Genomic DNA, 16282 nt, shown 5'->3' with positions numbered 1-16282 from the left:
TAAAATTCTATTTATGTTCAGCGGCTGAACATTTCAAAAGTTACCTCGTTGGCTGGTAAAAACACAAGATATGAAGTTTTGAATGTCGTATGTCGTATGTTCAGCGGCTGAACATTCAAAATCTGAATGTCGTATGTCGTATGTTGAGCCGCTGAACATTCAAAAGTTACCTCGTTGGCTGGTACAAACACAAGATATGAAGTTTTGAATGTCGTATGTCGTATGTTCAGCGGCTGAACATTCAAAATCTGAATGTCGTATGTCGTATGTTCAGCGGCTGAACATTCAAAATTTGAATGTCGTATGTCGTATGTCAAGCCGCTGAACATTCAAAATCAAAATCTGAATGTCGTATGTCGTATGTTCAGCGGCTGAACATTCAAAATCTTAATGTCGTATGTCGTATGTTGAGCCGCTGAACATTCAAAAGTTACCTCGTTGGCTGGTAAAAACACAAGATATGAAGTTTTGAATGTCGTATGTCGTATGTTCAGCGGCTGAACATTCAAAATCTGAATGTCGTATGTCGTATGTTCAGCGGCTGAACATTCAAAAGTTACCTCGTTGGCTGGTAAAAACACAAGATATGAAGTTTTGAATGTCGTATGTCGTATGTTCAGCGGCTGAACATTCAAAATCTGAATGTCGTATGTCGTATGTTCAGCGGCTGAACATTCAAAAGTTACCTCGTTGGCTGGTAAAAACACAAGATATGAAGTTTTGAATGTCGTATGTCGTATGTTCAGCGGCTGAACATTCAAAATCTCAATGTCGTATGTCGTATGTTCAGCGGCTGAACATTCAAAAGTTACCTCGTTGGCTGGTAAAAACACAAGATATGAAGTTTTGAATGTCGTATGTCGTATGTTCAGCGGCTGAACATTCAAAATCTGAATGTCGTATGTCGTATGTTGAGCCGCTGAACATTCAAAAGTTACCTCGTTGGCTGGTACAAACACAAGATATGAAGTTTTGAATGTCGTATGTCGTATGTTCAGCGGCTGAACATTCAAAATCTGAATGTCGTATGTCGTATGTTCAGCGGCTGAACATTCAAAATCTGAATGTCGTATGTCGTATGTTCAGCGGCTGAACATTCAAAAGTTACCTCGTTGGCTGGTAAAAACACAAGATATGAAGTTTTGAATGTCGTATGTCGTATGTTCAGCGGCTGAACATTCTAAATTTGAATGTCGTATGTCGTATGTCGAGCCGCTGAACATTCAAAATCAAAATCTGAATGTCGTATGTCGTATGTTCAGCGGCTGAACATTCAAAATCTGAATGTCGTATGTCGTATGTTGAGCCGCTGAACATTCAAAAATTATCTCGTTGGCTGGTAAAAACACAAGATATGAAGTTTTGAATGTCGTATGTCGTATGTCGTATGTTGAGCTAACTTCACACAGCCGTAACAATATAATCTACTAACAATAAAACCTACTAAGAAGAGAAACCGACGAGCAAGAGAACCGACGAACAAGAGAACCGACAACGAAAAAGAGAAGCGACGAACAAGAAAACCGACGAACAAGAGAAAACCCACAAACGAACAAGAGAACCGACCAACAAGAGAACGACGAAACAGGAGAAGCGACGCACAAGAGAACCGACGAACAGGAGAACGAAACGAACAAGAGAACGACAACGAACAAGAGAACGACAACGAACAACAGAACCGACAACGAACAAGAGAAGCGACGAACAAGAAAACCGACGAACAAGAGAGCCGACAACGAACAAGAGAACGGAGGAACAAAGAACAGCAACGAGCAAAGAACCGGACGAACAAGAGAACCGACAAACGAACAGGGAAGCTACTAACAATATAATCTACAACTAACAATATAACCTATTAACAATATAACCTACTAACAATAAAACCTACTAACAATATAACCTACAACTAACAATATAGCCTACAACTAACAATATAACCTACTAACAATATAACCTACTAACAATATAACCTACTAACAATATAACCTACAACTAACAATATAACCTACCAACAATATAACTACTAACAATATAACCTACTAACAATATAGCCTACAACTAACAATATAACCTAGTAACAATATAATCTACTAACAATAAAACCTACTAATAATATAACCTACTATCAATATAACCTACTAACAATATAACCTACAACTAACAATATAATCTACTAACAATAAAACCTACTAACAATATAGCCTACAACTAGCAATATAACCTACTAACAATATAACCTACTAACAATATAGCCTACAACTAGCAATATAATCTACTAACAATATAACTACTAACAATATGCCGTGCTTTCTGTCAGGTTATGTTGAAGACAAATTGCATTTGAAAACTGTAAGATGGATATATCAAATCCACAGCATTGTCAGAAGGATGACTGGGAGGGACTTTGTGTACCTGTGTGGATTGGCGTGTATGATGATACAAGTCGTTAGGGCGACGGTCAACACGTCCTGCTGTCCGATCGTTCTGGACAGCCCCAGAGAAACCACAGAGTAGGTACTCATGTTTTATTATCAATAGTGTGTGTGCCTCCAGTTCCATTCATGGTATTAATGCGTTTATTATATATATACATGTATATATATATATATATATATATATATATTGTGATAACATTAATTTAGCAAAGTAAACGGACGCAATTCATCATTCCCTTTTCATCTTCAATATCGAAAACCAATGTTTTTTTTTAGTTTTTATAATCTATCAGAATCTAGGCTGTCGCGTGGACTATAATTTAAATGTCGGTTATCGATGACAGATAACCGACTGTTACGCTACCGGTCCTATAATCGGTAGCCTGTTTCGAGTTGCTATACATTTAATAATTTATTCTCTTTTTAGACACAATCATATCTTTTTAATTAATATATCAGTATATTTATAATTTTAATTACTTGTGTGCTCTGTAACCCTTTTCGTGTAGTAATGACAGATAACCGACTGTTACGCTACCATTCCTATAATTATTATTGATATACATATACATGTTCTCTTTATCTATAATTACAGCTTAGTCCGCCATCATCAAATTGTAGGCTATTCAAATTGCTTCTTTTTTCCGTGGGTCGTGGCCCTTGATCCGTGGTTTGTTCTTCCGTCACCCGTCCGTCCGTCCGTCCGTCCGTCCGTCCGTCCGTCCGGCCGTCTTTAAACAATCCTTGTAAAGTTATTTCTTGAGTATAGTATGGAAGATCTTTCACAAATTCTACAGGTACGTTGCACTTGTGCGTGATCAATAATATAATGAGACTGATCCGACAGGCAGTCATTTTGATTTTTGACAATCGAAGTTTGCTATCCCTATTCCTCTAAAAATTCGTCACGGATCTTTCTCGAAATTCGTTAATTGGATTTACCTTAGTATCTAGTTGTTAAGTTTGAATTTTGGGATTGATCGGAAAACAAGGCTGCAGATCGCGACAGACGGACATTCTGGATTTTGACCATTGAACATTGTTTTTATTGTATTGTATTTCTTGAGAAGTACTCGAAAGATATTTCTAAAGATAGATTTGTAGGTTTCACCTTGTCCATTCTGAGACTGATCAGGACACAAAACGACCGACAGCCCGCCGTATTGAATTTTTCCATTTGAAGTTTGTTATCGCTATTACTCAAAAAATCTTCATGGATCTTTCTCTGGTATCATATTTAGATTCACTCGGTCTGTATATATATATAGATATTTGAATTTTGAAACATATTGGAAAGCAAAATGGCCGATAGACGGCTAGTGTCAGAAAAACTAATTATCACTATATCTCAGAAAGTTCTTCTTAGATATTTCTCAAACATTGTATGCTAGTTCCCTTTGTTCTCCTGTTTGGTATTGCTATTGTTGAGAAGTCCGGAACGAGATATCTCAAAACTTCAAATGTAGATTTATCTTGGTCCCTAGTTGTTCCTGTGTAATTTTGAATGTGAATTGAGAAATACCGGGCTCTTGGTACGTCAGTATAAAATATATATGCGTTAAAGTGATCAGTTTTGGGTACTCCCTCCTGAGACGTATAAAACAGCGTTGTTTATAAATCGTCCTTTCAAAATCCCAAATATGTCAATTATTTCATTTAGGCCGAATGCAGTTGTAGACAAACACGAGTCAGCCTTGCTGATCCTTCTCGAAATTGGCGGGTTCTCCATCATCCTCGCTCTGATACACAACGCCATCAGGAAACATATCTTCCATGATGAGCACAACCTGGACACGACGTTTGACGCCGGAGGTGACGTCAGTACCAGTCTGACGGCGGTGACGGTGGCGTCAGAGTTATTCTGGCCCGCCGACATCATCCAGTGCGCAACATAGCAGTGAAGGTAAAGTTGAAATTCATGAAATACATAAATAATATAGACATATAAAACTTTTAATCTATCTATTGTTGGAAGAAATTCGCGAAAATCGAAGTGTTCCTGAACAAGCATTTAAATAAACTAAATAAACTCCCTAAATATTCTAACATTTTATCGGGAATTCTTGTGTCAACGAGAATGCTGTTTCACTTGCAATCTACAAGTTTGATTATCATTTCCCGGTGTTTTAGTTTTGTGATCATTTCCCTGTGTTTTAGTTTTGTGATCATTTCCCTGTATTTAGTTAGGAGTTTTTGGATCCTTTTGGTATGCCGGAGGTGTAATCCTCAACATCTTCATATTTCCAATTTTCTCTGTGCATTTCAAGACTCGAGCTCCCGGGGCTAAAACTTATTTACAGGTACGGTAGTTTATCTAGTATATTAAACGAGGTCATTGTGCATTTTCGCCTTCAAAGAGTAGAAAGAGATATACATCCCCGTTTATTAAATAATGCGTTTGATTATTTCGAACTATTGCACGGCTTAAATGACTATTGCACGGTCACGTGCGAACTATTGAACACCTGTGACGTTTCGGATTTTTTTCCTTTCCTTTCAAACGTCTAAGTCACTCAGATGTCAACACTGCCGACGCCAGTCATGGTGACTTCTAGGACAGCACGACAGTCGAGATGTCAGTGATTCTTACTATGTTTGAGTGATTGCGTAATAAAACAAGTATATCAAGGGTGTCTGTGCAATAGTCCAGAATATTTGACCCTCGGTACAGGTAATCGACCGATGTTCTATTGCACTCTTCCTTCGGCATCGTGCAATAGAATATCGGTCGATTACCAGTACTCGTGTCAAATATTCTGGACTATTGCACAGACACCCATGATATATTTTTATAACATAGGATCCCCATATTGGTTTTTACTGCTACAGGGTATCTGCACATAAATGATACATTTTGACAGCTGAGCCAGAACGACCGTTATAATGTAGAGTATGTTGTAGTTGTTATCCATTCGAAAAAAATCCGTTAGTCCTACTTTACTGACAACGGTTTGGATTTAATGACCTGTTAAAATCGTTTGCATTTTGTTTTTGTCGGACAGGTTATTCACGCCAGATTTGGAGAGAAGGCACACATAGTATTTTGCTGCTCTTCGCTTCTAACGAACATGGTTTCCTTGGCAATCTTGGTGCTTGTGGGAAAAGCAACAATCCAAACACTAAAGGAACATGCGTCTGAAGAATACACCCTTCTTGTCATGGCGACCTTATTTGGATCCTACTCTCTGATTGGTGGAATCGGAACAACGTTTTACGTGTCCTATTTCAATCTGTGTTTGGCGTTCGTAGTCCTAACTGTTTTCTTTTTAAATGTTCTCTACACAACTACCAGTGAATTCCCGAACCTGGGTGATATCTCGAAAATGTACAATATTGTCTCCTGTGTTGAGGGATCAACCGGAAATAATGTAATGACCTTCCGACCAGAAAGGGGGGTAGTTTTAGGATTGTAGGGGTTTTTATGGCATCCTCTATTATGTATTGTAATCAAGCCTCCTGGCAGAGTAGAATCGCCGCCAAACCAATGCAGGATGTGTGGGGCTTTATCCTGGCCGGTCTCATGTGGATATCCATTCCCTCTACCCCAGGAAACACGACAGGGGTGGCATACATCACTCCTAGTGTCGACAATAAAACTCATCTCCTGACAGAGGGGCAAATCAATCAAGGTAAATGTCTGATATTGTTATTTATCAATCATCAGATCGTGCTTAAACAAGTTATATCATATTTGTAATCACCCCCATGGCATTAAAAGCATCGTTTTGGGTGGGCTCATAGTGTTGCCTATTACATGTCATTGTTAAAAAGAAAAACAAATCACCATTTAATGGTGTATCATGTTTACGATAACATTATAAACATTGATATTGTATTATCATGTTTACGATAACATTATAAACATTGATATTGTATTATCATGTTTACGATAACATTATAAACATTGATATTGTATTATCATGTTTACGATAACATTATAAACATTGATATTGTATTATTATGTTTACGATAACATTATAAACATTGATATTGTATTATCATGTTTACGATAACATTATAAACATTGATATTGTATTATCATGTTTACGATAACATTATAAACATTGATATTGTATTATCATGTTGGTCGCTTATTAATGATTGTGTTAATTCGAGAGAGAAATGTTTCCAATTTTGATAGGATTATTAAATTAGCTTGTAGTGTTCCGAAACCCTGAAGAAAGGACGCAGTTTCATTAATTCTGAATATTTTTCTTCTCTCCGAGCTTCGAAAACAGATCAAGGAATATCGATGATGCCAACATAATACACATTGTACCGAGTAGGTAAACATTAATATGTTGTGTTGAGATACTGATATTCTAACACCTCTATCTGTATGTATATATATAGGGCTGGTGTCACCCTTCATTGCTGAGAAAGTTCTGGGACCTGTCGGGGGATAATGATCTTATGTTTGGTGTCCGTGGCCGTCATGTCGACTGGATATGGGGAGGTGATGGCCATCTCATCTATCATTATTTATGACTTTACCAGACCTACGTCCGACCATTTAGGTAAGTTTTCTATCATTATTTATGACTTTACCAGACCTACGTCCAACCCTTCCGGTAAGTTTTCTATCATTATTTATGACTTTACCAGACCTACGTCCGACCATTCCGGTAAGTTTTCTATCATTATTTATGACTTTACCAGACCTACGTCCGACCATTCAGGTAAGTTTTCTATCATTATCTATGACTTTTACCAGACCTACGTCCAACCCTTCCGGTAAGTTTTCTATCATTATTTATGACTTTACCAGACCTACGTCCGACCATTCCGGTAAGTTTTCTATCATTATTTATGACTTTACCAGACCTACGTCCGACCATTCCGGTAAGTTTTCTATCATTGTCTATGACTTTTACCAGACCTACGTCCGACCCTTCCGGTAAGTTTTCTATCATTGTTTATGACTTTACCAGACCAACATCCGAGCCTTCCGATAAGTTTTCTTTCATTATTTATGACTTTACCAGACCTACGTCCGACCATTCCGGTAAGTTTTCTATCATTATTTATGACTTTTACCAGACCTACGTCCGACCCTTCCGGTAAGTTTTCTATCATTGTTTATGACTTTACCAGACCAACATCCGACCCTTCCGGTAAGTTTTCTATCATTATTTATGACTTTACCAGACCAACATCCGACCTTTCCGGTAAGCTAACCGTCTTATTTACGATATTTAACGAGACGTTCGTCCGATCCTTCCCTTAAGGCTTTGGGGTTGTCACAAAACAGAAAGTAAATATTTATTTTAACGACAAATTAAGTTTTCAACCATAAGCTAAATACCAAAATACTAAAACAGTAGGTATACCGCCGATTATATAAAAGTTTTTAATATTTTGTTTAAAAAATCAATTTTTTGTGAACAAATGACATTTTAAATGTCTGCCATATTCATCAGTTCATTCATTAAGCGTATAGAGAGCTTTATCCCTAACACTAATCCTGCCCAAAAATCAAAACTTTACCATTTGCGTAAAGTGTTGATGTTTGGCGTTGATGTGTGTCAGCTCAATGACTTAATAACGATAGTGGACACACATGTGCCTTTCCTAATATATAACAACCCATAGCACGCATACAAGTAATGCCGAGATGTGTAGGAAACGTCCTTAAATGAACATCGCTGTTAATTATAATAAGGAAGTTAAATACTATATATTACATGACCGATATTGACTAAATAATATACCCCCCACATACCTCAATCTCATTGTTCTTTTGACATTACTTTTTATAAATTTTTTTCTTAAAGTAAAAAGCTTCTATGTCCATGATTTGAAATACTATGTCAAAGCGTTTCTGTATTTACAAAATCTCATCTGATGGATGATGGAGACTTTAAACACCTAAACACAGTACCGTTCTCACAATGACAGGTAGGTGTGGGTTGTGACAGGTAGGTGTGGGTTGTGACAGGTAGGTGTGGGTTGTGACAGGTAGGTGTGGGTTGTGACAGGTAGGTGTGGGTTGTGAAGTTGTCTTCAGGAAAGACATTAAAGCCAAGAAATGTGCCAATAACAGACTTCCCCAGCACAATAAATGTTTCAAGAATTATCGGAAACGGAAGCCGCAACGTGAAGATCAAAACGATGGTGTTGATGATGACAACTGGCGGAACATCCCATTATTATCCATAGATATATGTTATGGCCAGTCTTTCCACACCAGCTTCACACTATAAACAGTTTAAATCAAAACTCGACAATTATCACAAGCGCGCAAAACACCAACTTATCTTTCATCACAAACTACCCTTGGTCCTAACCTTTTTGTTCACATCATCATAAAGGGAAAGATTTTTGAAATTCGATCTGATGAAGGATAAATGTTGACTTTTCCGCTACCTTCCTGATCAAAGGAAATCCTCGATGCTCTCTTAGATATATTACATATGCCATTAATGTACGGGTTGTTCTTTACTCTGCGTTTCTCCTCTCTGGATGATGCAAATAATAAAGCCTAGATAGACTGGACAAGTATCTAGAAATCATTTCACATTGTTCGTCTTCTATTGACACTTGTATTTACACTCCAAACCACGAGGGTGCGCTGCTGTTGTTTAGGTAAAAATGAAAACGGACATATCTTTTAAACAGTGTCAACTCTTTTAAACGTGTTAATTCCGAAATCATTTCATTCAATATTAAAACCATTAAACGTAACTATTTTTCCTTTGTTACTACCAATATTACATTATCGTTTTAGCTTCTTCGACTATTTTGAAACCCTATCTTTACTAAATTATGACATAGCTGTCACGTTACAACGTCTGCAACACGTTTATGTGATATAACTTAAACAAGTGACAATATCCATAGGAAAGTAGAAGCTGCAGGCAATAGTTTATCTCGACCTCTGGGACTTAACCTCCACAAGTTTTCATAAGGATGAATGTAATAATAAACATCTGAATTTAGCAATGATGTATATCTAAATACTCTCGTCTAGACAAAGCCACATCATATATATGAAGTGTACTAGAGACAATAACCAACATTTCGTTTGCTATCAGACTTTTCAGTTGCATTTGTGTAGTTTTAACACCGACGTCGATAAATCATGCGATAATTTCCTCATTTATTCGTAGGAGAAACCTGCCATTGGCCAACTGTGTGTTGAGTGGTAAGGTCACCAAATTCGACTTCGACTTTACTAAAGATACGGATATCTGTCAATGTCCAAGCGTCACTGATTGTCAGCAATGCTCTGAGGATATTCTGTCCGCCAAATCCTCCTCGACTGGTGGCAGATCTCCCCACAAGTGTCCAGTCCACGGGGCGTATCGTAGGTACCAAGACTACCTCATCGACTTCAAGAGCTGGTGCATTGTGTGGGTGATCCTTTGTATCATACCTTTCGGACTTCTTGTATTTGCTAGCGGAATGTACCTGTATTGGATCGTCTTCGTCGGCGCCATTCTAACAATTCCCGCCTTCCCTGCTGTTGTCTTAACCGTAATCTGGGTCAAGCAAACATCTAAAGGAATAATTACAGGTAAATCACGTACACATGGGTTGAATACAATATGTTAACAAAGTTACATCAGCACTCCTCTATAATGCTTCTATGAAGCTAATCGTTAGATATTCCAACGCCTACAAGTATGTCATCCAGGTAGCAGTGTACAGTAAAAATACCTAATTCTGAAAATATTGCACATGTTTAAGATATGTAAACATAGCCAGTTAACCCTACATAATAAACGTTAATGATTATTTCCCCCACCACTGTAAATAATTGGATATGCTATCGGCGATTAATGTATGTTTGTACACAAATGCACATGATCGGCGTATGAATATCCTCATTGGAAGATGTACCCATCACAACTCCAAAATTTGCATACCAATATCATTACACTAGAAAATATAGGTCTTGAATTATTTCACAATATTTATTCAAACAACCATTAAAATAAGGTATCAGTGATATAGATACTATTCTGATGTTACCAACAGCTCATCTTGTCATTTCATGAAACTGTGTGTCTCTTACGCATATATAATTTAATTTTGTATGAAACACGCATTTTCATTGGCAGAAATAATTTTGTTATACCTCCATAACAAAATTTTTGACGTTGCGAAATGTAACGTCATTTTTGATTGGCTGATGACGTTGCGTAATAATTTATCACAGAAAAGAGTTCGCCAAAGAAAGTGAAATATCTTGGTGTGTATAAGACTAAATTAAATTATAAGAATTAACATAAATTATTTTTTCTTCGCGGTTTATTTAGAGTACACTCCAGTTTTTTCTGTTATGACTGTATAACAGAAAACATAATTGATGTTAATCCTTAAATAACACTAAATAACAACGCGCGAACTATAGTGACGTCACTCATTCATCAATCGACAGGTCTAGTATCACTCATTCGTCGCTTTAAGAATCTGAGTAGATCGCGCGCGGTCGCTTTGTAATTTCATTTGAATTGTGATTTTGGATGTTAATGTTTATATTAAAAGTTCCACCAGTGATTGTGGACCCATAAAACACCGATTTTATGAACTTGTAGGGGTGTGTTTTCCCAAGTCTCAACAACTACAGGTGTTTAAACAATATTCAAAGACAAAAAGTCCGCGATTCTCTCTAACACAGAAGTACCTGAATCTGACGTGGTCAACAGTACACCTACTCCGATAATATTAGAGGTTAACACGACAGGAAACTAACCTCCAATATACAATGTATTTATATATATTTATTATAGTGATAGGGATATAAATAGCTTGCTTTACTATAAGCAGACGACGAATTGCAAACAAATAGTAGTTCCGGAAGTATGTCCGGTTCAGAAGGTTAGCGCGTGCAATCTGTCATACCCTAGGGGTTGACAGAAAAATCGCTTCCGCTTTAAATGGGAGAGAAATCGATGAACTATGGGAGAAAATATTCTCATTACCGTTACTAACTGCATGTGCGGTTGACTTCGTTATCCACTGCATGTGTGGTAAAGTACCGACACCCACTGAATGTGTGGTGGTGTTCCGACACCCACTGAATGTGTGGTAAAGTACCGACACCCGCTGAATGTGTGGTAAAGTACCGACACCCACTGAATGTGTGGTGGTGTTCCGACACCCACTGAATGTGTGGTGGTGTTCCGACAGCCACTGAATGTGCGGTGGTGTTCCGACAGCCACTGAATGTGCGGTGGTGTTCCGACAGCCACTGAATGTGCGGTGGTGTTCCGACAGCCACTGAATGTGCGGTGGTGTTCCGACAGCCACTGAATGTGTGGTGGTGTTCCGACAGCCACTGAATGTGTGGTGGTGTTCCGACAGCCACTGAATGTGTGGTGGTGTTCCGACACCCACTGAATGTGCGGTGGTGTTCCGACACCCACTGAATGTGCGGTAAAGTACCGACACCCACTGAATGTGCGGTGAAGTACCGACACCCACTGAATGTGCGGTAAAGTACCGACACCCACTGAATGTGCGGTGAAGTACCGACACCCACTGAATGTGCGGTGGTGTTCCGACACCCACTGAATGTGCGGTAAAGTACCGACACCCGCTGACTGTGTGGTGGTGTTCCGACACCCACTGAATGTGCGGTAAAGTACCGACACCCACTGAATGTGCGGTGAAGTACCGACACCCACTGAATGTGCGGTGGTGTTCCGACACCCACTGAATGTGCGGTAAAGTACCGACACCCGCTGACTGTGTGGTGGTGTTCCGACACCCACTGAATGTGCGGTAAAGTACCGACACCCGCTGACTGTGTGGTGGTGTTCCGACACCCACTGAATGTGCGGTAAAGTACCGACACCCACTGAATGTGCGGTGAAGTACCGACACCCACTGAATGTGCGGTGGTGTTCCGACACCCACTGAATGTGCGGTAAAGTACCGACACCCGCTGACTGTGTGGTGGTGTACCGACACCCACTGAATGTGCGGTAAAGTACCGACACCCACTGAATGTGCGGTGAAGTACCGACACCCACTGACTGTGCGGTGGTGTTCCGACACCCACTGAATGTGCGGTAAAGTATCGACACCCACTGAATGTGCGGTAAAGTATCGACACCCACTGAATGTGCGGTAAAGTATTGACACCCACTGAATGTGCGGTAAAGTACCGACACCCACTGAATGTGTGGTGGTGTTCCGACACCCACTGAATGTGTGGTGGTGTTCCGACACCAACTAAATGTGCGGTGGTGTTCCGACACCCACTGAATGTGCAGTAAAGTACCGACAGCCACTGAATGTGCGGTAAAGTACCGACACCCACTGACTGTGCGGTAAAGTACCGACACCCACTGAATGTGCGGTAAAGTACCGACACCCACTGAATGTGCGGTAAAGTACCGACACCCACTGAATGTGCGGTGAAGTACCGACAGCCACTGAATGTGCGGTGGTGTTCCGACACCCACTGAATGTGTGGTGGTGTTCCGACACCCACTGAATGTGCGGTAAAGTACCGACACCCACTGAATGTGCGGTGAAGTACCGACACCCACTGAATGTGTGGTGGTGTTCCGACATCCACTGAATGTGTGGTGGTGTTCCGACACCCACTGAATGTGTGGTGGTGTTCCGACACCCACTGAATGTGTGGTGGTGTTCCGACACCCACTGAATGTGCGGTGAAGTACCGACACCCACTGAATGTGTGGTGGTGTTCCGACACCCACTGAATGTGCGGTTAAGTACCGACACCCACTGAATGTGCGGTAAAGTACCGACACCCACTGAATGTGTGGGGGTTCCGACACCCACTGAATGTGTGGTGGTGTTCCGACACCCACTGAATGTGCGGTGAAGTACCGACACCCACTGAATGTGTGGTGGTGTTCCGACACCCACTGAATGTGCGGTGAAGTACCGACACCCACTGAATGTGCGGTGAAGTACCGACACCCACTGAATGTGCGGTAAAGTACCGACACCCACTGAATGTGCGGTGAAGTACCGACACCCACTGAATGTGTGGTGGTGTTCCGACACCCACTGAATGTGCGGTGAAGTACCGACACCCACTGAATGTGCGGTAAAGTACCGACACCCACTGAATGTGCGGTGAAGTACCGACACCCACTGAATATGCGGTAAAGTACCGACACCCACTGAATGTGCGGTGAAGTACCGACACCCGCTGACTGTGTGGTGGTGTTCCGACACCCACTGAATGTGCGGTAAAGTACCGACACCCACTAACTGTGCGGTAAAGTACCGACACTCGCTGACTGTGTGGTGGTGTTCCGACACCCACTGAATGTGCGGTGGTGTTCCGACACCCACTAAATGTGCGGTGGTGTTCCGACACCCACTGAATGTGCGGTAAAGTACCGACACCCACTGAATGTGCGGGAGTATACCGCTACCCTCTGCATGTACAGGGGAATATAGTTATCCACTGCATATACGTGGGAATATCGCTACTCTTTGCATACAGAGGAATGTCGTTGCCCACGGGGGAGTACCATTATCCACCGCATGTGCAGAGGAGATGAGTAAACTTGAAAACCCTGCAAAATTGAGAATCTGCATTCATATTCATTTTGGACATGGTTAATAGTCATTTGTTTCTGCAGATTGGTTGATTGTCACTTTTAATGATAGTTTAATTTCTGAGTATGGTAATATAGCAGACTTGCAGACAGACTGGAAGGCCCAAGTGAGGTTTTTACTTTAGGTGTAGGTGGAACTGCAGACAGTATTGTAGTCACTACAGAGGTGATAGCAAGTTTGTGGACTGGTTCCTAGTGATGCAATTAATTTTGGTTGTAGGTGGTATCACAGGGGCTTGGCACGATTTTCCAAATGATAGTCTATATATATATGTATATAGTATCAAGGGTAGTAACTACAAAGAGGGGGAAGACGAACGTATTTGAAAAAAAAATAATTTGTCGTATTCTGCGGGTCAAAAATCTTAGTGACACATACATTACATTAAAGAGAAATGTTTTATCTTTCCAATGAGTGTTCGATGAACAAAATTGGCCAAGTATTATCCAAGTTATGACCTGACGAATTCGGAAATAGATGCTGAAATGGCTAGGTCGGAATCTCCCTGTCCGGTTGAATAGTCGCCTCGCCTCTAATGGGTACCTCAATAACCATTCAGAAATCGAAAAATCGACGCTTGCAGCGGTATACAGTAACCATAACTTTGTCAATATAGGATGTCGGCTGGTTATGTTATCCGTCATGTGCCGTAGCCAATTCCATATTACATCACCGAGCTTACCGTCTTCAAAAAGAACAGCCATCTTTCCCTAACCTTTCGTGACTTTGTTTATGTCGTTACAGTGGTCGTACAGCCAAGAAGCGTTCCGAATGAAGGGAAATATGGCTGTTCTTTTTGAAGACGGTAAGCTCGGTGATGTAATATGGAATTGGCTACGGCACATGACGGATAACATAACCAACCGACATCCTATATTGACATAGTTATGGTTACTGTATACCGCTGCAAGCGTCGATTTTTCGATTTCTGAATGGTTATTGAGGTACCCATTAGAGGCGAGGCGACTATTCAACCGGACAGGGAGATTCCGACCTAGCCATTTCAGCATCTATTTCCGAATTCGTCAGGTCATAACTTGGATAATACTTGGCCAATTTTGTTCATCGAACACTCATTGGAAAGATAAAACATTTCTCTTTAATGTAATGTATGTGTCACTAAGATTTTTGACCCGCAGAATACGACAAATTATTTTTTTTTCAAATACGTTCGTCTTCCCCCTTTTTGTAGTTACTACCCTTGATACTATATACATATATATATAGACTATCATTTGGAAAATCGTGCCAAGCCCCTGTGGGTGGTATGGCAGGTTCGTTGGCCGGTATAGCCGCTACACTGATAACAGCATCCACGTATGACGGAGGTCTCAGCAACTTCGTCATCAGCACGTCACAAGAGTACTCTATTCTGGCGGGTAGTTGTTCCAGTTTCGGCATCAGCCTGATTACATGTGTCATTGTGTCTTTATTCACACACAAAATCAAAACAAAGGTCGATGCCAATGCGGAGTGGCAGAGAGTATAGTATATCGATAATCCACTTTGTCAATGGGAACAGAATTATCGGGAGGAACTCAAACAGCACGTTTACGACAAGAAACCATCATTTGATCAAATGGCCGCCACCTTCCAGCGGGCCAGGATTTCCGCTAACGTCAGTGGTGGTGGATGCATTTTGATGTTTACGGTCGTCGTACCCGGCATCATGTCGAGTTTTTCTGTACTCGGGTCTCAGGTCTGGGCCGTCTTTATGGGGATTGTCGCGATTATGGCGCCACCTATCGAAGATTTTTTGAAGATCCGGAAGCAACGACGTAAAAATAAAGTTCATGGGGAAATCGAACTCATGTGTGAGCTACAAATCGCGTGACCGGAAGTTATATTCTGGAAGGAAAAGAGTGGAAATCGAGTTATCCTCTTGCTTGCATTCTCGATTATTACACACGCGGAAACATAATGTATAATGAATAAACTTCATATTGACAAATACAACGTTTTATCTCCTTACTACAATCATCCCTGAGTAACAGTTTAATCAGAAGTAGAGGTAACAATCTGGATTTTGAAAAACTCCGGTGTTCTGATGCGATTCCAGCATTCATTCCTTCTTCGATGTGCGCGATGCATACGTAAAGTGTACGTGTGTGTGTGTGTGTGTGGGGGCTGTGATATGCTGCCATGTCCCCTTGTGAAAATACTTAGAGTTAAGCAGGAGCAGCAACTTGAGTTACTTCCATTTTTATAGATTCTGATGTCTCGGCGAAAACCCAGTTTTCCTCACAGGGGCAAACGCTAAACAAAACGTGAGGCGGTGTCAATAGAGACATTAC

Source organism: Pecten maximus, chromosome 6 (assembly GCF_902652985.1).
Source record: "Pecten maximus chromosome 6, xPecMax1.1, whole genome shotgun sequence".
Classification (NCBI taxonomy): Eukaryota; Metazoa; Mollusca; class Bivalvia; order Pectinida; family Pectinidae; genus Pecten; species Pecten maximus.
The sequence above is the reverse complement of the archived record's forward strand: the minus strand, read 5'-3'. Positions refer to the sequence as shown.